The following is a 21,724-nucleotide window of genomic DNA, read 5'->3' on the forward strand; positions in this document are numbered from 1 at the left end:
ATTACCTCACACAGTTTCTGTAGGACAGGAATCCAAGAATGGCTTAGCTGAGTGGTTCAGTCCCAGAGTGTCCCTCGTGAGTGTGCCATCAATTATCTGCTAGGGCTATAACAAAAGACTTGACTGGCTTTAGCGGATCCACTTACAAAATGGCTCACTCCCATTACTGGTAAATTAGTGCTAGCTATTGGCATGCGGCCTCAGTTCCTTGCAACACAGACCTCTCCATAGGATTGCTTGATTGTCCTCATAATATGGCAGCTAAATTTTTCCAGAGTGAGTGGTCTAAGAGAGACTAACACAGAAACTATAATGTTTTCTATGACCTAGCCTCAGAAGCCATTCAGTTGTCATTCCTGCAACAGCCATTTGTTACACAGGTCATCCCTACCTTTTATGGGATTGGACAAAACAAAGGCATGACCACCAGGAGGTGAGAATCACTGGGTGTCACCATGGAAACTGGACACCACATCAGAGATATGCAAGTGAAAACTGTGATGAGATATGACATGTTCCTTAGAGCCACTACCATAAAAAAGGCCCAAAAGGCCAAGTGTTTTTGGCAGGGATGAAGAGCATCTAGAACTAGTACGACCACTACAGAAACCAGTGCCCCTCTTATTTTTATGTATATATATTTTATTGTTTTTTTAATCTGCCTTTAATTTAATTTTCTTGTATGAAACTATTTGGCAGCCACAGCTGGAGCCTAGGTCCTCTGCATCGAGACCGATGTGGGTATTTATAAGAGCATCAGTGAATTCCTGACAGGGGAAACTTGGTAAACACCGTCTCTCTCCAGAGGTCAGGGATGAGACAGCTGTAGGTCTTGGAAGTGGCATGAAAAGTAGCCTTGGCAAAATTGCCCAGAGTGGCAGTGCAGCCTCTGGCTGAGTTATAGCAGTTACCAATGCTGGCCATCATTGGTAGCTCCTTGGGCACAGGGGCTGAGACCCATGCCAGTACCTCTGGAGGCAAGGGTGAAACGCACCAGCACAGAGCCACAGCAGCTGGTCACTTTGCTTAAGACAGTGTGGTGCTTGCTGCTCTTGTTCCCACAGTAGCCTCTCCACATGAGAACAATGTGTCGTTCACATTGTGAACAATGTGTTGTTCAACTCATCCTGGCCAGGATGGTGGCCTCACAGATGGCAGTAGCTACCTCCTCTGAGCACTGAACACTCACACCAATGTCTCCACTGTAATCTCCAATGACAACAAATGCCTGTAAAGAGCCTGAGATGGTTGGTGGTCCACTGACTTACACAGCATCCATAATCACCACCCAGGACCTAGTGCACCCCTCAAGGAAAGAGTGGCCACCATGAGACCAATCTGAAATCCTGAGGAGCATCTTTCTCTCTCTCCCCATTTGTTTTTATTGTTTTCTTACAATTTCTTGGCCTGTAATTAAATCCGCCCCAAATGCTTTCTGTCCCCCATTCCCAAGCTTTCCTATGCCTCTCTTAGGTATTTACTCAAGAAAAATGAAAACATGTGTCCATTATTGTTCACAGCAGCTTTATCCATAATAGGCAGAAACTGGAAACAACCCAAATATCTATCAGCTAGTGAATGGATAAACATCATATGTTACATCCAGACAATGGAATATTACTCATAAATAAAAAGAAATGAATTACTGACACATGCAAAAATATAGGTTAATCTCAAAGCATTATGCTAAGTGAAAAAAGTCAAATTTTAAAAAGTACATACTTTGTAATTCCACTTATATGAAAATCCAGAAAAGGCAAAATTATAGTGACAAAACAGACCAGTGGTTTCCAGACACTGGGGTAAAGGCAAGGGATTGATTATATATTTATATAATATATATGGTATATATTTATAAAAGGGGGCACAAAAGAACACTTTGCAGTGATAGAGATGTTCTATATAATTATTGTGATGGCCACTGCTTGGGTGTATACATTTACAAAAATGCCTTGGATTGCACAATTTAAATGGATGCATTTTACTGTAAGTTATACCTCAAAAACTGATTAAAATATCATATTTGTCTCACAGTATGGTGATGATTGAATAATATATTCATGAAAAGTACACAGTCCAGTGCCTGGCATGTAGAAACTATTAAATTTATTCAGTATTTTCCTATTAATATTGTAGATTCTGAATGCCATTGAGACTGATAAATTATTGAGATGCACAAGCACTTGGTGATAGATAACATATATCTCCCCCAGAGAAAAGAGATGTTATCCAGTTACTAATGATCTTGGAAGTTTCAGGTAAAACTCTTCTCCAAGAGAGAATTTAACCCAGACTATGGATTTTGATTTTGAGATAATATTTTGTTGGTTCTAAAATTAAGGGGAAACTCTTCCTTTTCAAAGTAATGACTGTCTTTAACTATGTAAGAAGAAATTATGTTGATACCATTTTCTGGTAACTTGGAAGGTAATACAATTCATTGGATGCCTTCCAGAATCAAAAAATATATATTATATTATCTCCTTTTTACAAAGGTAAAGCTTCATCAAATATTTCCACTAGATGCCCTTTAGGGAATACAGATCCTACAACATGACCTGGGACCTCCTTTTCAAGAAATGCTAGTACAGGGGCACCTAGGTGGCTCAGTCGTTTAAGCATCCAATTCTTAGTTTCGGCTCAGGGCATGATCTCCAAGACATGAGATCCAGCCCCGGGTCAAGCCCTGCATTGAGCCCCACTATGGGCTCCATGCTGAGTGTGGAACCTGCTTCCAATTCTCTCTCTCCCTCTTTCCTCAGCCCTCCCCCACTCATGCTCTCTATCAAAAAACAAAGAAAAAATTCTAGCAAAAAAATCTGTCACCACTTGTGCATGCCTTTTAAATGGAGTATTTCAATGCATAAATATTTTTACCACATTGCAGGCACAGAATGTCCTCAAATCTTCAATTTTAAAAGATGCAGGAGGGGCGCCTGGGTGGCTCAGTCGGTTAGGCATCTGACTCCATCTCAGCTCAGGTCTTGATCTCAGGATATGAACTCGAGTGCTGCATTGGATTCTACTGTAGATAGTACCAAATAAATAAATATGTAAATAAATAAATCAGGAAATGAAGCAGGCACTGACTTGCATTAAATATTAGAAATTATAGCACTGTCTTCTTCAATTAAATCTACCACTGGAAACCAAATTCACTTTTAAACAAGTTCTAAAATCTCAATAGTATTTATAAAAATTCCCAGTAAGTCAAAAAACATACATCAACAAATAGATTAGGGCAGCCCGGGTGGCTCAGCAGTTTGGTGCCACCTTCAGCCCAGGGCGTGATCTGGAGACCATCGAGTCCCACGTTGGGCTCCCTGCAGGGAGCCTGCTTCTCCCTCTGCCTGTGTCTTTGCCTCTCTCTCTCTCTCTCTCTCTCTCTCTCTCTCTCTCTCTCTCTGTCTCTCATGAATAAATAAATAAAATTTTTTTAATTATTTTAAAAAATGGATAAAGTGTAGCTTAGAGGAAGTAAAGGATGTCATCTTCAGTCAGGACAAGGCCCAAGTTCCAGGCTCCTGTTATTAATCTTCATGGAAAAGTAAAGTAACAAAATCATTTTCAGTAAAAAAATATTTACAGAGGTATTTTAACCTGTCTGCAAAGGATAGCAAATACATATAATGGAAAGGAAGTCCAACAAAAAATATAAAAGGCCTGTTTTAAAGGCCCATTTTCCTGTAAGTTATAGAATCAAGGGTATACTTGTCAGATGGCTTCTGTCTTTCTATTTTAAATCAGTGAGAAGAAAACAAGATGGTCCTTTCAATAAATGGTTTGAGACAATCTGGTAGTCATTTAGAAGAAAATAATGTTTTATAACCCTGTGTCATACTTTACATCCAAATACTGTTCCAAATGGATTAAAACTTTTACTTGACGTAATTGAACTATTAAAACACTAAAATAAGGTCAACATTTTAATATTCTTCATATAAAGAAACAAGTTCTTTGCATGACTTTTTAAAAAAGATTTCATTTATTTATTCATGAGAGACGCACAGAGGCAGAGACAGAGGCAGAGGGAGAAGCAGGCTCCATGCAGGAGGCCTGATGGGGGACTCAATCCCAGAATTCCAGGATCATGCCCTGAGCCAAAGGCAGACGCTCAACTGCTGAGCCATCCAGGTGTCCCTATGCATGACTTTTTTAAGAAAAATATCTATAGTATATATGACAAAAATGAATTAACATTAAATACATCCTATAAATCAATAAGACTGATACCAATAGGGAAAAAAAAGGGGCAAAAGTCACAAAGAAATACAAGCAGCTAATTAACATGTTAAAAAAGTATTTTAAATTCATTAGTAACAACAAAATTAAAACAAATAAGGCATATTTTTGTAAAGATTTTTTAAGTAATCTTTTGACTCAATATTTTTTTTAAAGATTTTATTTATTTATTAATGAGAGAAACGGAGAGAAAGGCAGAGACACAGGCAGAGGGAGAAGCAGGCTCCCGTGGGGAGCCTGATGCGGGACTCAATCCCAGGACCCCAGGATCATGACCTGAGCCAAAGGTAGCTGCTCAACTGCTGAGCCACCCAGGTGCCCCTTTACACTCAATATTGAGCTCAAACTTATAACCCCAAGGTTAGGAGTTACATGCTCTAATGAGCCAGCCAGGCACCCCATTAAAGCATATGTTTTTTATTTTTATTTTTTTTAAAAAGAGAGAGCATGAGTGGTGGGGGGGGGGGCAGGCAGAGGGTGATAGAGAATCTTAAACAGACTCCACACTGACCACAGAGCTTGCCATGGGGCTTGATCTCATGACCCAGGCCAAAACTTAGAGTCAGATGCTCAATTGACTGAGCTACCCAGGTACATCATAAAGCATATTTTTAAATCTTATCAAATAGGCAAAGATATTTTTTTCTAGAAGGAGGGTAGAGCAATATTTCTGGTGAGCAATATGGCAAGTTATATCAAAAGCCTACAAAAAATGTTCTTTGTCCTTAATCATCTCTACTTCTTGCATTATGCTCTAAGAAACCATTTTCTTAAATCCATAGAAGTAGGACTATAAGGATATTCATCTCTGCTTATCATACCAAAAGGAAAAATTTTTGTACATCCAAAAATGTTCATCGGTATGTGACTGAGACAATTTGTAATAGTGCCCATATGTAGCTATTTAAAACCATGATGTAGAAGAATCTTAATGATACAGAAAGATGATAAACATAAAAATAATTGCACAAGAACATAGGCATATGCTGGTTTTTCTCTTTATGCTTCAGCAGATCTATTCTCTGCTTTCTCTGCCTTGTTCTGTGTCCTAGGGAGCTGACCCCTAGGAACTGCCTTCTGGCTTCCATTTGTGGTTGGCCAATGACAGTCATGGGCAAATCTGAGGATGGCAAAAAAAAAGAGGTCAGAGTGTTTCTTCCTTGCTCCCTAGCGGCCTTGACCCAATTTTGTCAGGTGGTGTGTCCCTTGACAAATCTGCTCCCATAAGAGCTTCCCCTGTGTGGCTTCCCTCTTTTTGACCTCTTATAACACATTTTCCTTTCCTTCCTTCCTCAGGGCTAAAGATGATAATGGCTTTTCACTATTGTAAGCCCCAGCCTCCTCTTTCATACGTAATTGATTTTCTTAGCACTGCCCACAGCTCTCCTCAAAAATCCCAATTGAGGGGCACCTGGATGACTCAGTCAGTTAAGTGTCTGCCTTTGGCTCAGGTCATGATCCCAGGTCCTGGGATGGACTCATCAGGCTCCCTGCTCAGTGAGAGCCTGCTTCTCCCTCTCCTCCCCACTTGTGCTATCTTGGTTGCTATCTCTGTATCTTTATCTCAAATAAATAAATAAAATCTTTTTAAAAATCCCAATTGAGTGCCTTCTATTTGCTGATAAAACTCTGACTGACAAAAGACAACATAATCCAATTTTTGTAAACATATACATATTAGTTATCTATTGCTCCATAACAAACCACCCCAACACTTGGCAGCTTAAAACAACAAACACTTACTATCTTAGAGTTTCTTTGGGTCCAATATCTGGATATTGCCTACCTATGCACAGGCTAGCTTGAAGTCTCTAGGAGACTATAGTCATGCTGCCAGCCAGGGCTGCAATCTCATCTGATGGCTCAAGTGGGAGAGGATCCACTTCCAAGCTCACTCACATGGGTGTTGGCAAGATTCAGTTCCTTGCAAGATGTTGGACCAAAGGCTTCACTGTCTATCTTCACTGTCTTCACTATCTATTGCCTGGAGGCCTTCCTCAGTTCCTTGCCACACTGCCCTTTCCATATGGGAGCTTGCAACATGGCCCCTGGCTTTTATCAGAGGGAGCAAGCAAGAAAGAGTAAAGGAGAACACCCAGGATGGAAGCCACAAATTTGGTAATCTAATTTTTGTGGTGATATCCCAACAACTTTGCCAGCCTGTGCTCAGGAAGAGGGGATTACACAGGAAATGTATATATGCAGTAGGAATCACTGGGGGCAATCTTAGAGGCAAAATATAATTTGCAAATGTATCTGTAGGATGACTGGTTATTGTTGGGTACATTAGTAATGATCTGTTTTCTCTTTGCATTATTGGCAATTTCTAATGAATAATTACTATTGCTAAGACTATTACCATCATATGAATCTTTTGTTGCTAACCTATATCCAGCTGACAGCCACTCACATGACATTGCTTAATTTTTTACATTTTTCGGGATCCCTGGGTGGTGCAGCAGTTTGGCACCTGCCTTTGGCCCAGGGCGCGATCCTGGAGACCCGGGATCGAATCCCACGTCGGGCTCCTGGTGCATGGAGCCTGCTTCTCCCTCTGCCTGTGTCTCTGCCTCTCTCTCTCTCTGTGTGTGTGTGTGTGTGTGTGTGACTATCATAAATAAAAAAATAAAAAAAATTTTTTACATTTTTCCTTGATATAAACCTTAGTAGACTTTATGAAAAATGAATCAATTATCTGCCATAATTGGATTTTGTTCAATATCTAACCCAATGTGAAGCTCTGGCTAGGATTCCAAGACATGTATAAAAATAATCAGGATGAAATTTGTTCAGCTAATTTCTGCATTCTCTGACAAAGATCTCCACTCTATTGGACATGGAAATTATCTTAAAACCTTTTGCCTTGTGCATTTACTGCCCATCAGTTTGGCAAGCCTGTCACACTGAAATAGGACCCAGAAGTGCCCTGACTGTAATTGTTCCTCTCTGTTGAAGAGGCAACAAAGAATTACAGGTCACCCCTGTGACACAGATGAGGACAGCAAATGATTTTTCTCAGCCATTCACAATTGTTATATTCAAGGGCAAATTGAGCTACTTTTTTTCTTTGTAGTATAGGAAATAATGGGAAAACATAAATGGGGTTCATGATCTCCCCATTAGACAAAAATTAAAGAAAAATGTTCACCATTAAACCATAGTTTCAACTAAGCACAACTTTCATTATTCCTCCAATTAATTCCATCAAGCAAGTAATATATAAGCACCTACTGTGTGTGCATAATGTCCTTTTTTCCCCTATAAATATCTCACCCAACCAACTTCATTTTTTGTCATGGTTCCATGATTCTTACAATCTGCTAGTTTAAGAAGCCTGCCTCTTACTCAATTTCTCATTTATCTTTGATGCAAACCATTACCTAATTCTTCAGAGACACCCCATCTCTCCTCTCCCTTCTCTCTGCAAATCACCTCCAAAAATTATTTCTTGGGGGTTGCCTGGGTGGCTCAGTGGTTGAGCATCTGCCTTTGGCTCAGGTCGTCATCCCGGTGTCCTGGGATCGTGTCCACATAGGGCTCCCCGCAGGGAGCCTGCTTCTCCCTCTGCCTATGTCTCTGCCTCTCTCTGTGTATCTCTAATGAATAAATAAATAAATAATTTTTAAAATGGTATCTTGGCTCATTAATGGCTGAACCAGTTATAAAAACCTTCTCCTGACTCCACATGCCCCTGTCCGGTTCCCCTAGACAGCTCCACATGAGTAAAAGAAATTGCAGTCACTTTATATCAGGCCCTATGAGATGACTAACAATTCCCCACTTACTTTCCCACTTAATCCAAACTGTCACCTTTAACTTTAGGTATGGTAATTGAGCCTGGACTCCTGGTTTCTTAAAGGAAAACAGCAAACCCAAAGGAATTCATTGCCACGTGGGAAAACAGTTTGGCAGTTTCTTACAAAGCTAAACACAGTCTTAACACATGATCTGCTAGTTGCACTCCTTGGTATTTACTTAAATTAGTGGACAACATATGTCCACACAAAAACCTGCACGTGAGTGTTTATAGCAGTTTTATGCACAAGTGCCAAAACTTGGAAGCAACCAAGATGTCCTTCAGTAGGTGAGTGGATAAGGAAACTTTGGTCCATCCAGACAATGGAATATCATTCAGCACTAAAAAGAAATGAGCTATCAAGCCATGAAAAGCCATGGAGGAAGCTTGAATGCCCATTACTAAGTGAATAAAGCCAATCTGAAAAGGCTACATGCCGTAAGATTCCAACTACATGACATTGTGCAAAAGGGAAAACTATGAAGACAAAAGAAAAAGATCAGTGGTTGTCAGAGCTTGGTGGGAGAGAGGAATGAATAGAGCGCAGAGGATTTTTAGGGCAGTGAAATAAATTAGTATGATAATGACGGATACATGTCATAATACATTTGTTCAAACCCCTGGAATGTACAATGCCAAGAGGGATGTAGCCAGTGTAAACCATGGATTTGGGAAGATCATGATGTTTCACTGAAGCTTTATCAATTTTAACAATGATACCACTCTGGTGGTGACACCGATAGGCTGGGGAGGGGTGCAGAGAGTCTATGGGAACTCTGTGCTTTTTTTTTTTTTTTTGGTCAATTTTGCTGTATAAAATTGCTCTTTAAAAAACTCTACTGGGGTGTCTGCCTTCAGCTCAGGGACTCTAGAACCTATCCTTACATCCCCCACTCAGTGAGGAGTCTGCTTCTCCTTCTGCCCCTCACCCCACTTGTGCTCTCTCTCCTTGCTCTCTCTCAAATAAATAAATAAAATCTTTTTTTAAAAAGTCTACTATCGGGCAGCCTGGGTGGCTCAGTGGTTTAGTGCCACCTTCAGCCCAGGGTGTGATCCTGGAGACCCGGGATCGAGTCCCATGTTGGGCTACCTGCATGGAGCCTGCCTCTCCCTCTGCCTGTGTCTCTGCCTCTCTCTCTCTGTGTGTGTCTCTCATGAATAAATAAATAAAATCTTTTTTTAAGAAAAGTCTACTATAATAAAAAAGGAAGTCACTGCACTATTCCTCAAGATTCCCAATGGTAATACTATTTAGTCAAATTCTATCTTCCTTATGGCAAGAGAGAGAGATAGGGAGGGAAGACAAGGAGAGGGAAGGGATGGGGGAAAGAAATGAGAAGAGGAAAAGGGAGATTAAAGAAAAAAGTGAGATAAGAAAACAAAGATCAGGGGATCCCTGCGTGGCACAGCGGTTTGGCGCCTGCCTTTGGCCGGGGGCGTGATCCTGGAGACCCAGGATCGAATCCCACATCGGGCTCCCGGTGCATGGAGCCTGCTTCTCCCTCTGCCTGTGTCTCTGCCTCTCTGTCTCTCTCTGTGTGACTATCATGAATGAATAAATAAAATCTTTAAAAAAAAATTAAAAAAAAAGAAAACAAAGATCATGTTGATATTAAGACACTTTTTCCCCAACCCAAATGTCTGTTGGCAGATGAACAGATAACCAAATTGTGGTATAAATGTACAAGAGGATATTATTCAGCCTTAAAAAAGAAGTAAATTCTGACACATGGTACAGCACCGACGAAGCTCGCAGACATTATGTTAGTGAAATAAGCCAGTCAGAAAAGGACAAATGCTATATCCTTTTGCTTCTAAGAGGTGCCTAGAGCAGTCAAATTGATAAGGAAAGGAGAATGGTAGTTGGAGCTAGAAGGGGCCGAGGGAGATGGGTAGTTAGTGTTGAATGGGTACATCATTTCAGTAGGGGAAGATGAAAAAGTCCTAGAGATGGATGGTGGTGATGGTTGCACAACAGTGTGAATGTACTTAATGCCACTGATCTACATGCTTAAAGTGGTTAAAAGGGTCATTTTCATGTTATGTATATTTTACTACCATAAGCAAGACACTTCTTCATAGGAGGTAGAACACATTTAATATATTCCATTTCAAAGATGAAATGCAACTCAGTCTCATTAAAAAAATGCTGATGCAAAACAGTTTTTAATCAACCAATAATCAAAGTGCTCCCTACCCATCAATGCCATTTTTGCCTCAGGGGTCGGAGTCGCTGGAGTTCCAGAGGAGAGGGGACACGGCAATGAGGGGAGCACTGTATCACACAACACAGAGCCCCTGATTGTGGAAATTCTTTTAAAGAATGATATTTATTATTTCAAATTTCCATTCACCAACTCCATCATCAGGTGCCTCTCCTGACTCAATCTGCTATTTTATACCTTCTACCTTCCTTATTGCAAGCCTTCCAAAGAGCTCCAAGGCGCCATGGTCTTTTTATTTATTACCTTCTGCCAAACAAACAGCAGCCATGAATTCAAAAGGGCACAACCTTTTATTGTTTTGAGCTAGCAGCAGGCGTCCTAAATGAACGCTTTGGGCTTAATGCTACAGGCCAAGCATTAATCTTTTTGATCTTCCCTAGCTGAACCTGTTTAGAGTTCAAAGACTCATGAAAAAAGTGAGTTTATACCTTTGTCATTTCTCAGATGCAATGCTGCTAACACTGCAAAATGGCCACAGTTCCCCCAAATAATTTATGAGAGAACACAATACCACCTGCAGAGCAATGTGTCAGTCAGGCACAATCCTACATCCTCTATTAATTCTTACTTTTGTTCCTCTTGCAAGTTTTATTTCTCAACAGACATTTTATATTTTTCCCTTTAGCCTGAATGATCTGTCCCCTAACTAGTGCTTCAACTTCATGGCCTGCCAGCCACCTTTCACTGCTAGTGAAGCTTTAGCAACACTGGGGGCTTTTGGTGCCTCAGATGAGTTGATCTTAGCCATACGTTCAGTCTCAGGGCCTTTGCACACGCTTAACCCCCACACTGACATTTCTCCTTCTTACATGGCTTTCTCTGGGGACTCAGTTAATGTGGTTTCCTTAGAGATTGCCTTCTCCCTTTCATCACCCAACTCCCAGCAGTTTTCTCCCATACCATCATACTTTTTCCTCAGCACCCATTACAACTTGTAATTATGTATGTGTATACTCATTTAACATCTTTCTCCCACACTAGATTATAAGATCCATTAACACAGGGACAATGTCTATCAAGTTCACAACTGTGTACTCAGTGCCAGACACATAGTTGAGCTCAAATGTTGGAATGAAGGGAAGATAGGAGAGAGGAATGGAGGAAGAGAATGAAGGAAACTGACACAAGGGCATCTTCAGTTCTGTAATGAAGCTTATGTGCATTAAGGAGGGGCAGAGGACATCTGACATTCTTGGAGACCAATACTAGAGGATTAGTAACACTATTGAAATCTTCGGGCTGCCCTTCCCCCAGAGAACTATTCCTCCTATATTTCAGACAGCTGGCAGACAAAGGATGTCAATTTGGAGTATGTGTTCCTGGCAAGAGAACATATGGACCCCATGGAGTGATCTTCATCCTGATTTCCATGATCCCCATCCCTCCCAGAGTTCACTGCCATTGCCCTGCCATGATTTCCTTTCAAGAAATGAGCTCGCTCAGAAACACAGTTGAATCCAACCAGGGCAATGGGCAATCAGTTTGGCTGTGACCTTATGGACAATAGATTGACTAGTTTGCAACAGCTGGTAACACTGTATGTTGCTTGCAGAAATGAGAAGCTCAAAGAAGAAACATTTTTGTTTTAGTAAATATGGGGAAAGAATAATTTAAAATAACTCTCAAAAATGAAAGAATGCCATTAACTAATCCCTCAGAAGTAACTTCTCCAGAGTGTTTCAGTTATAGTCTTTTCCCTTACAATATCTAAGTTACCCTCATTAAGTACTCAGAGAACTCTGTGCTTACACGAATACCCATGGTGTACCTACTTCACACTTACATAGAATGAATTTCTAGTTTATGAACACCAGGCAGAACTATTTCTCTCTTGTTAACAGGCTGTTTTAACAATGGATCAAGAGCAATAATAGATGATCAATTGTGCTGTCCTTTTCTGCCTGTGTCTCCTCATTTTCGAGGGGCACCTGGGTGGCTTAGTCAGTTAGAAATTCAACTCTTGGTTTTGGCTCCAGTCATGATCTCAGGATCATGAGATTGAGTCCTGTGTCTAGTTCTGTCCTCAATGCAGAGTCTGCTTGTCCTTCTCCTCCCTTCCCCCTCCGCTCTTCTTGCCCCCTTGATCTCTCTCTCCCTCAAATAAATAGATTAATTAATTAACTAGTTAATTAATTAAATAGTTTTCTAAAAGACTGCTGAAACAGACAAGAAAATTGGGACAGGACTTACAATCAAGATGTAAAATTGAGGGATCCCTGGGTGGCGCGGCGGTTTGGCGTCTGCCTTTGGCCCAGGGCGCGATCCTGGAGGCCCGGGATCGAGTCCCGCCTCAGGCTCCCGGTGCATGGAGCCTGCTTCTCCCTCTGCCTGTGTCTCTGCCTCTCTCTCTCTCTCTCACTGTGACTATCATAAATAAATAAAAATTAAAAAAAAAAAAAACAAAATGACTTAAAAAAAAAGATGTAAAATTGAGAAATGTATTTCTAAAATCTATATCGTGTGTCTATCTTCTTTCCCAAATATTCGGCAATAAACAGTGAGATTCATTTGCAATTTGAAAAAAAAAAAGCAACTTGGTTTTAACTCTGCGTTTGTTTACATGAAAGTTCACAGCATATGTCAACTGCTTTGGGCGGGAATTTGGAGATGAGGGCAATTGTTTTATATGCACTGTGTTCTTATTCATCAAAGAACCGTGTAGAGTATTTCAAGTAAATGTTAACATCAGGCCCAAGGCTGAACCCAGATGTGCCTTTAAAATGAATTCAGAGTCTGTCTTCCCTGAGTACTGTCTCATTACAAAAGACAAATTAAGATACATGGGGAAGGTTGTACTTGCCTCGTGTGCAGTAAAACCTTGAACTGTTGGGACCACGCTGAGAATGAAAGAGCCTCGAACTAGACTAGAATGGTCTCAAGGATTGGTGGGAAACTGAGGCTGTAGCCCCTCTGTGCTAATGTGACACAGCCCCTCTGTTCTAATACCTCAAACTCCATGTGTGACAAGGTGACAGAAAACTTGATTGTCCCTCACAAACTCATCAAAGCACACTCCGTTCCAGATGCAAATGAATGTAGCTTTATACAGCAGTGACACCATTCACATTGTAATTTCAAGCAGGGAGAAGTAGAAGAACCTTTGTGTTTGTGCAATAAAATGCCTCCTCCATCCCTCAAATTCTCTCCAAGCTCTTAATAAAAAACCTGCAAATACCTCCAGTCTGATTTTGGACATAAAGCCTTGAGATAATCTAGCTTTAGAAAAATTATGAGTACATCTGCTTCCTAACCAGAGAAAGATATGAAACTCTGGGGACAGGGAATTATAAATCCATTTCTTTGTTCTTTAAAATTATTCCTTTATCTCTGAACTTCAACAATGCGCTCTCTCTCTCGCTCCCTCTCTCTTTCTCTTTCTCTCTCCCTCTCTCTAATTCAGGAAAAATACATGTGCAAAGAGTGTGAAATTAACACAGTGCATGCACAATCTCAGTAAATAAACATGAAAATCTTTTTGTTGCACATCACTAGCTTCATTCAATTAGCAAAATGTTAAAAATACTGTTGCACTGCACAACCTAACCTTTAAATTTGTGGGAAAACTAAAACAAACAAACAAAAACTAGCAAATAAGAGAAGCTTGAAATTATTCCTTTTCCACCAAGGTACCTAGCCAGATACAGAAGCTGCAGAATCTGTTTTCTAGAATTCTCATTTCCATCTCAAACCCTTTTAGTCTTTCCTGGTCAATACTCTTTCCTACCTTCTAGTACCATAGTCTTCCTCTTCGCAGTCAACTGTCTAAAATGTTAGATGGAAAATAAAGTGTTAGCTGACAGCTAAGTGTTAGCTGACAGCTAAGAGTGGCTTAATACATTCATGGTAAACATATTACAAAAGCCCTTACTTTGCATTATTGTGCACACAGTAGACATCACTAATCTTTTGCTGAAAGACTACCACACTCCTTAACTCCTTAACTGCTGCCAGCAGCCAACAAGAGCCAGAGTTGGTAAAAGAAAGTCATTTCTTCAAGTAATCTCTACTGAACTCCTATGGTGTTCCAGTCATTAGTTTGATGTGGAATATTGTGATTAAAAACAATGTCCTTGGGCAGCCCGGGTGGCTCAGCGGTTGAGAGGCTGCCTCTGGCTCAGGGCCTGATCCCGGATTCCCCAGAGTCCCACATCGGGCTCCCTGCATGGGGCCTGTTTCTCCCTCTGCCTGGGTCTCTTCCCCCGCGCCCCTCTCTCTCTCTCTGTCTCTCATGAATAAATAAATAGATAATATTTTTAAAAAATAAATAAATAAAAATAAAAACAATGTCCTTGATGGCATGATAGACTGGTGAATGAGACAGACAAAATCCTGTCATGACCTATCGACATTTTAATAGGTGCTTTTAAAACAGAAAACTCTAAAAATCCAAAAGGATGAACCCCCAGGTGTAAACAGTATGGGTATTTTTGGCCACAAACTCCATCCAATAACTCTTCTTGATATTTTCTTTCTTTTTTTTTTTAAAGATTTATTTATTTATTTATGATAGACACACAGAGAGAGCAAGAGAGAGAGAGGCAAAGACACAGGCAGAGGGAGAAGCAGGCTCCACACTGGGAGCCCGACGCGGGACTCGATCCCCGGGACTCCAGGATCGCGCCCTGGGCCAAAGGCAGGCACCAAACCGCTGAGCCACCCAGGAATCCCTCTTCTTTATATTTTCATGTAATCTTCATGCTGTAAGGCCAGGAATTCTAGCACCACATCATTAGGTGAATTGTCTCATTTTTTAAACAAATTCAGATAAAGGGGAACAAAGGAAATAAACTAGGTACAGTATTCATTTCCCTCTTCTTTCCAACATGCTGCATGACTGCTATGTGCCAGGTTCTAAATTAGATATGGGTTACACACATGATTGGGTTTCATTCCCTGCCACCATAATGCTCCAGTATAATGAGGGATATGGAATCATAAACAGGTGAACTCAGAGTAATATTATGGACTACCAGAGCCTGAGCTCACTATGGCAGGTGATCAAGACAACCTTCGAGTGTGGCACCGCTGTGCCAAATGCTCTCAAAGTAGTGAACTGTATGTAAGAATGTTACAAGTAACTGCCATCTTTAAAGTAATCAACTTTTTCTTTCTTTTCTTCAGACACAAGAGACACCCAGAAGATAGAAAGTAAAAACCTGTCCTGTTCCCTGAGTTCAAACTAAATTACAAAGCTATAGTAATAAAAACAGTGGGAGACTGTTACAAAAGCCGACAGGTAGATCAATGGAACAAAATAGAAAGCCCAGAAATTAACCTATGCTTACATGGTCAATGAACTTACAGCAAAGGAGGTAACAATAAACAGTGAGGAAAGAAAGACAATCTCTTCAACAAATGGTGTTGGGGAAACTGGACAGCCAAGTGCAAAAGAATGAATCTAGACTCCTACCTTACACAATACCCAAAAATTAACTCAAAATGGATTAAAGATTTAGATGTAAGACCTGAAACCATGAAATGCCTAGAATTAAAAATGGACAATAAGCTATTTGACGTAGGTCTTGGCAATTATTTCTTTAAATCTGACACCAAAAACAAAAATGAATAAGTAGAACTACCTCAAACTAAAAGTCTTCACAGCAAAGAAAACCATCAACAAAATGGAAAGGTAACCTACTGAATGGGAGAAGATATTTTCAAATCAAATACTGGATAAGGGACCCCTCTTACACTGTCAGTGGGAAAGCAGATTGGTGCAGCCACTCTGAAAAACAGTGTGAAAGTTGCTCAAAAAGTTAAAAGTAGAACTACCCCACGACCCAGCAATTGCACTCCTAGGTATTTATCTCGACAACACTTATTTTTAGTCTTTTTGATACCAGCCATTCTGACAGCTGGAGGATGACACCTCACTGTGGGTTTTTGTTTTTAAAGATTTTATTTATTTATTTGAGAGAGAAATAGGCAAAGGGAGAGGGAAAAAGAGTCTTAAGCAGACTCTGTGCTAAGCACAGAGCCTGAGGCAGGGTTCTGAGGACACTGAGAGTGGGACCTGAGTGGAAACCAGAGTCAGATGCTTAACCAGATGCACCACCCAGGTGCTCTGCCTCCTTGTGGTTTTGGTTTCCATTTCCCTGAAGATTAATGATATATAGCCAAGATCTTGAAACAACATAAATATCCATTGATGAATGAATGGATAAAGAAATTGTGGCGTGATATATTCTATGGAATGTTATTCAGCCATAAAAAAAAAGAAAGAAATCTTGCCTTTTGTGACAACAAGGATGGGCCTTGAGAGCATTATGCTAAGTGAATTGAGTCAAAGGTAAATACCACATGATCTTTCTTATACATGGAATCTTAATATAAATAAGTAAACATTGAGGCACCTGGGTGGCTCAGTTTGCTAAGCGTCTGCCTTCAGTTCAGGTCATGATCCTAGGGTCCTGGGATTGAGTCCTGCTCAGTGGGGAGCCTGCTTCTCCCTCTGCTTCTGCCCCTCACCCAGCTTGTGCTCTCTCTATCTCTCTCTTACTCTTGCTCACTCTCTTTCTCTCAAATAATAAATAAATAAAATCTTCCAAAAATTATATATATTTATATGCAAACTCATAGATGCAGAGAATATGTCAGTCATTGCCAGAGGTAGGGGTTGGGGAGATGAGAGAAATAGATGGATTGTGCTTGGATTTTTTAATTTAAATATATCCAATTTTAAAAATAAATAAATAAATAATTAAAAAAAAAAACCTATCCTGGGAACATTTTATGAGCACTTATCTCCTACTACTTTACAATTTGAAAAAAAAGCAAAACCAATTATATGTATTAGAATTCAAAGCCATTGTCATATTTTACTAATCTACTGACATTTTAAGAAATAAAGGGAAATTAAGATTCTATTTAGACAGCAGTCTTTGCATTTTTTCTTTTAGAAAGATTCATACATTTAAAGGTTATTAATTAAACATTAAATATGATTAAATTATTTATTAATTAAGCTTTTTAAAAAAAGATTTTATTTATTCATGAGAGACACAGAGAGAGAGAGAGAGAGAGAGAGAGGCAGAGGGAGAAGCAGGTTCCATGCAGGGAGCCCAACGTGGCACTTGATCCTGGGTCTCCAGGATCACACCCTGGACTGAAGGGGGCGCTAAACTGCTGAGCCACCCAGGCTGCCCTATTAATTAAGCTTTTAAAGTTAGTTAAGAATCCGGAAATCACAATTTAATTAACATCAAATTTTTATGAATTGTATTGTAAAACTTTTATAGAATTAAGCCATTTAAGGAGACATCTACTATTATGTTACTAGTTAAATACAATTTAATATATACACTCTTTAACTGTTCAACTGACTTGATTTTGGCTCAGGTCATGATCTCAGGGTTCTGAAGTGAGCCCCAGGTGGGCTTCTGCACTTGGCCTGGAGTCTGCTTGGGATTTTTTCTCTCCCTCTCTTTCTCTGGCCCTCCCCACTCTCTTTCTCAAGAAATAAATAAATAAATAAATAAATAAGCCAGCTAATTTAGCAAAATTCTGTCCTCTATATCTTTTCTCTTCTCAAAATAAGATATCTTAATGGTTTTTCTGAAGCCTGATGATATAAATGATTACATGAGGTGAAATTAGAACTTTGGGAGGAAGGGCTGTGGAAATCCTAACTGGTGAAGACTGAGGTGATTCTCAGGGTTTAGCAAGCACTCAAATACCTTTATTGAAGTCAACCTGGCCAATACTTTTTTTCTTCCTTTCTTTTTAAAGATTTTATTTTTAAGTAATTTCTACACACAACGGATGACTTGAACTTACAGCCCTGAGGTCAAAAGTCACCTGCTCTTCTGACTGAGCCAGTCAGGTGCCCCTTTTTCTTTCTTAAACAAGCTTTTATAGGAAGCTCATAGCTTTACAGCAGCTGCTGTTTGCTTCTGCTTTTACTCTCCTGGATAGTCAAGGTGTAGATGATGTTCAAGGTCAATTTCAGCATCAGGATAAGGGTCAGGATTAGAATCAAAGTGAGAGTGAGGATCAGGGTGAGAATAAGAGTTCAGGGCAGGTAGCAGTGAGAGTTAGAGTCAGGTGAGGGTCATGGTCATATTCAGAGCCCCTGTGAAAAGTTCATGTGAGGGATCCCTGGGTGGCGCAGTGGTTTGGCGCCTGCCTTTGGCCCAGGGCGCGATCCTGGAGACCCGGGATCGAATCCCACGTCAGGCTCACGGTGCATGGAGCCTGCTTCTCTCTCTCTGCCTCTCTCTCTCTCTCTCTGTGTGACTATCATAAATAAATAAAAATTTTTTTAAAAAAAAGAAAAGTTCATGTGAGATTTAGTTCATGGTCAGGGTAATGTGTGATTTAGTTCAAGGCAAAAGTATGATGAGAGCCAGGTTCAGGATGAGAATAGGGTCAAAGCCAGAGTGAGCATCATGGTTAAAGTTAGGGTATTGGCCAGGTTCAGGGTGACGGTCGGGGGTAAAATCAAGTTCATTGTCAAGTATAGGGTATGGTAGGAGAGGCAGGGGATTCAGAGGCAGTGTCAGGGTTACAAATGGGCCAGACTCAAATCTGAAGGTAAGAGTCATATGAAGAATAAGGATGAATATAAAGATCAGGATTTGGGGGAGGGTCACCTGGGTGGCTCATTCAGTTGAGCATGTGACCCTTGATTTCGCTCAGGTCATGATCTCAGGGTCGTGAGATGGAGCCCTTTGTCTAGCTCTGCACTCAGCATGGAGTCTGCTTGTCCCTTTCCCTCTATTTCTCCCCTCAGCTCTTGTTCTCTCTCTCTTTCTCTCTCTCTCAAATAGAGAAATAAAAATCATAAAAAAAAAAAAGATCAGAGTAAGGTCAGGTGCAGGGTCTAATTTAGGGCCACAGTCAAGGTGAAGATCAGAGTCATGGGGATCACTTTGACAATCAGCTCCAGGGTCAGGGTCAAGATTAGAATAATGATCACGTTCAGGTAGGGGAAAGGTTAGGCAACAGTCAGGGAGAAGGTCAGGATCCAAATGAGTGTAAGGGTCAGAGAGAGGGAAGAATCAAGGTGAGGACCACTGTGAAAGTAAATGTTAAGTATTAATGTCAGATTCAGGATCAAAGTCAGGTTCATAGTAAAGATGAGAGTTAGGACAGATTAAAGATCAGGGTGAACATCAGAGTCAGAATCAGAATACAGGTCAGGGTCAAGTGAACTATCAGGGACACTTAGAAGGTGAGGGTCTGGTCAGAATGAAGTTGAGCAAGACACCTGGATGGCAACAGTCAGTAAAGCATCCGACTCTTGGTTTCAGCTTTGGCTGTGATCTCACGGTCAAAAGATCAAACCCCATGTTCAGGGAGGCTATTTCTGATTCTCTCTCCCTCCCCTGCTCCTCTCATCTCCCTCTCAAATAAATAAATAAATAAATAAATAAATAAATAAATAAATAAATAAATATTTTTTAAAAAAGATATTAAGGGATGCCTAAGTGGCTCAGCAGTTGAGCTTCTTCTGCCTTTGGCCCAGGGTTTGATCCTGGAGACTCAGGATCAGCCCAACCTACATGGAGCCGCTTCTCCCTCTGCCTATGTCTCTGCCTCTGTGTGTGTGTGTGTCTCTCATGAATGAATAAATTTTAAAAAAAGATATTAAGAATGAGGGTCAGTATCAGGATCATAGTAAGGTATAGGATCAGGTAAGAGCATTAGTGTCTGGTGAGTTTTTGGGTCAAGGGCAGGGTCAGGATGAGAATGAGGGTAAAGTTCTAGGTCAAGGTCAAGGTCATAGTAACAATGAGGGTCAGTGAAAGTCACGTACACATCAGGGTCAGATTCAGGGTGAAGTTCAGTGTCAAGGTGAATGTGAAGGCAGATGTCAGGGATATAGTGAGGGATAGGTTAGAGTCTACATGAGCATGAGGGTGAGTGTCAGGGTTTAGCCATGGTGAAGTTTAAATTTAGGTTCAGATTCAGAGTCAGGCTCAGCTTCAGTGTGAGGGCAAAAATCTAGCTGAGGATCAAAGGAAAAGTCAGGGTCTATGTGAGTATCAGTAGCAGGCTCACATCAAGGTTAGGCTCAGGGCAAACTTCAATGTCAGAATCAGGAAGGATCTTGGTTAGGGTCAGAATGAGCCTCTGTGACCAACAATGTCAGGTAAGCCTTAGAGTCAAAGTCCACTTAAGAATAAGGGTAAAGGTTAGAATCAATATTGAGACGAACACCAGAATCAGAGTCAGGCCCACATGACAATGAGATTCAGACCACAGTGAAGGTCAGAGTCAAGAGCAGGGTAAAGACAACGGTCTGGATGACGGTAAGGATGAGAGTCATGGTGAGGGTAAGGGTCAATATCGGGTTCATGGTGAAAGATAAGGGAGGTATAGATAGAGTTGAATCTCAAGGTCAAGTGTCCCGTGCATATTTTGAGGTGGAGGGTGGTTCTAGGTCAGTGTGGGTAAAAATCAAGGTTGTAAAAAAAAAAATCAACGTTATAAACATGGTGAGGGTAAAGATGGGGGTGAAGTTCAGGAGAAGGTCAAGGTCAGATTCACCTTGTGTGTCACAATAAGTGTGACGGACCATTTGAATCGGAGAGAAATGATGGTCAGTACCAGAGTAAGAATGAGTGTACATTTTAGGGAAAGGGTCTGGTTGATGGTCAGGTTGCATAACAAAGAAAGAGTATGGTCATGTTGAAGGTAAGGGGGAGGGTTGGAGTCAGGTAAGTTTCAGGGTCAAGTTCAGGATTAGGATCAATATAAGGGTAGTATGTATGGTAAAACACATTCAGAGTAGAGTGGCTTTTGGGCACAGCCAGGTTCAGGGTAAGGATAAAAATCAGGGTTAGCGTAAAGGTCTGGTTCAAGGTGAAAGTCAGGGTGATTATAAGGTTTGAAAAGAAGATCAGGGTCACATTCAAATGAGGGTCAGTGTGAAAGTCAGATCAGGTTAAGGGAAAGGGCAAGGATCCTGGTGTGGGTCAGCATTCTTTGAGGGTAAAGATTAGGTGAAAGCTCAGATGAAGCTCTGTGCAGGGTAGGTTTCAGGACAGGGCCAAAGGAAGTGTAAAGGTTAAGAACACCTCAAAGCCAAATTTAGGATTGTCAACCAGGGATTAAATCTGGTTGAAGGTCAATTTCAGGGTAACTTCTCATGGGTGAGGAGGTCAGAGAGTGTTAGGGTGACAGAATCAGTTTGAAGAGTGGGGCCTTTTAAAGGGTGACTAGGTCAGGGACAAGGTAGAGTCAATTCTGGCTGTATCAATTCTGATTCAGGCTCAGGATCAGAATGATAGTCAGTGTCAGAGTCAATTTGAGAGTAGGGTCAGGTTCAGCATCAGGTTCAAGATCAGAGTCTGCATAAGGGTCTACATGAATGCCAGGGTCAGGATAAAGGTCATAGTTAGGAACACTATGAGGGTCAGGTTTAGGACCTAGTGAGATTCAGGGTCTATATCATAGCTAGGGTGAAGGTCAGAGTGAGGACAGGTTCAGCGTAAGGATAAAGTTGAATATCAAGGTA

General features: G+C 40.7%; 1 non-coding gene and 1 pseudogene across 1 annotated transcript; both read right to left on the bottom strand.

Moving 5' to 3' along the window:
- Positions 1-688: 688 nt before the first annotated feature.
- Positions 689-20,563, bottom strand: LOC129522124 (40S ribosomal protein S2-like; annotated as a pseudogene).
- LOC129522663 (small nucleolar RNA SNORA64/SNORA10 family) lies at positions 1,294-1,367 on the bottom strand. The gene has a single exon (XR_008666955.1). It is a non-coding gene; the product is annotated as a small nucleolar RNA SNORA64/SNORA10 family (small nucleolar RNA).
- Positions 20,564-21,724: the final 1,161 nt, after the last annotated feature.

Source organism: Nyctereutes procyonoides, unplaced genomic scaffold (genome assembly GCF_905146905.1).
Source record: "Nyctereutes procyonoides isolate TBG_1078 unplaced genomic scaffold, NYPRO_anot_genome, whole genome shotgun sequence".
Classification (NCBI taxonomy): Eukaryota; Metazoa; Chordata; class Mammalia; order Carnivora; family Canidae; genus Nyctereutes; species Nyctereutes procyonoides.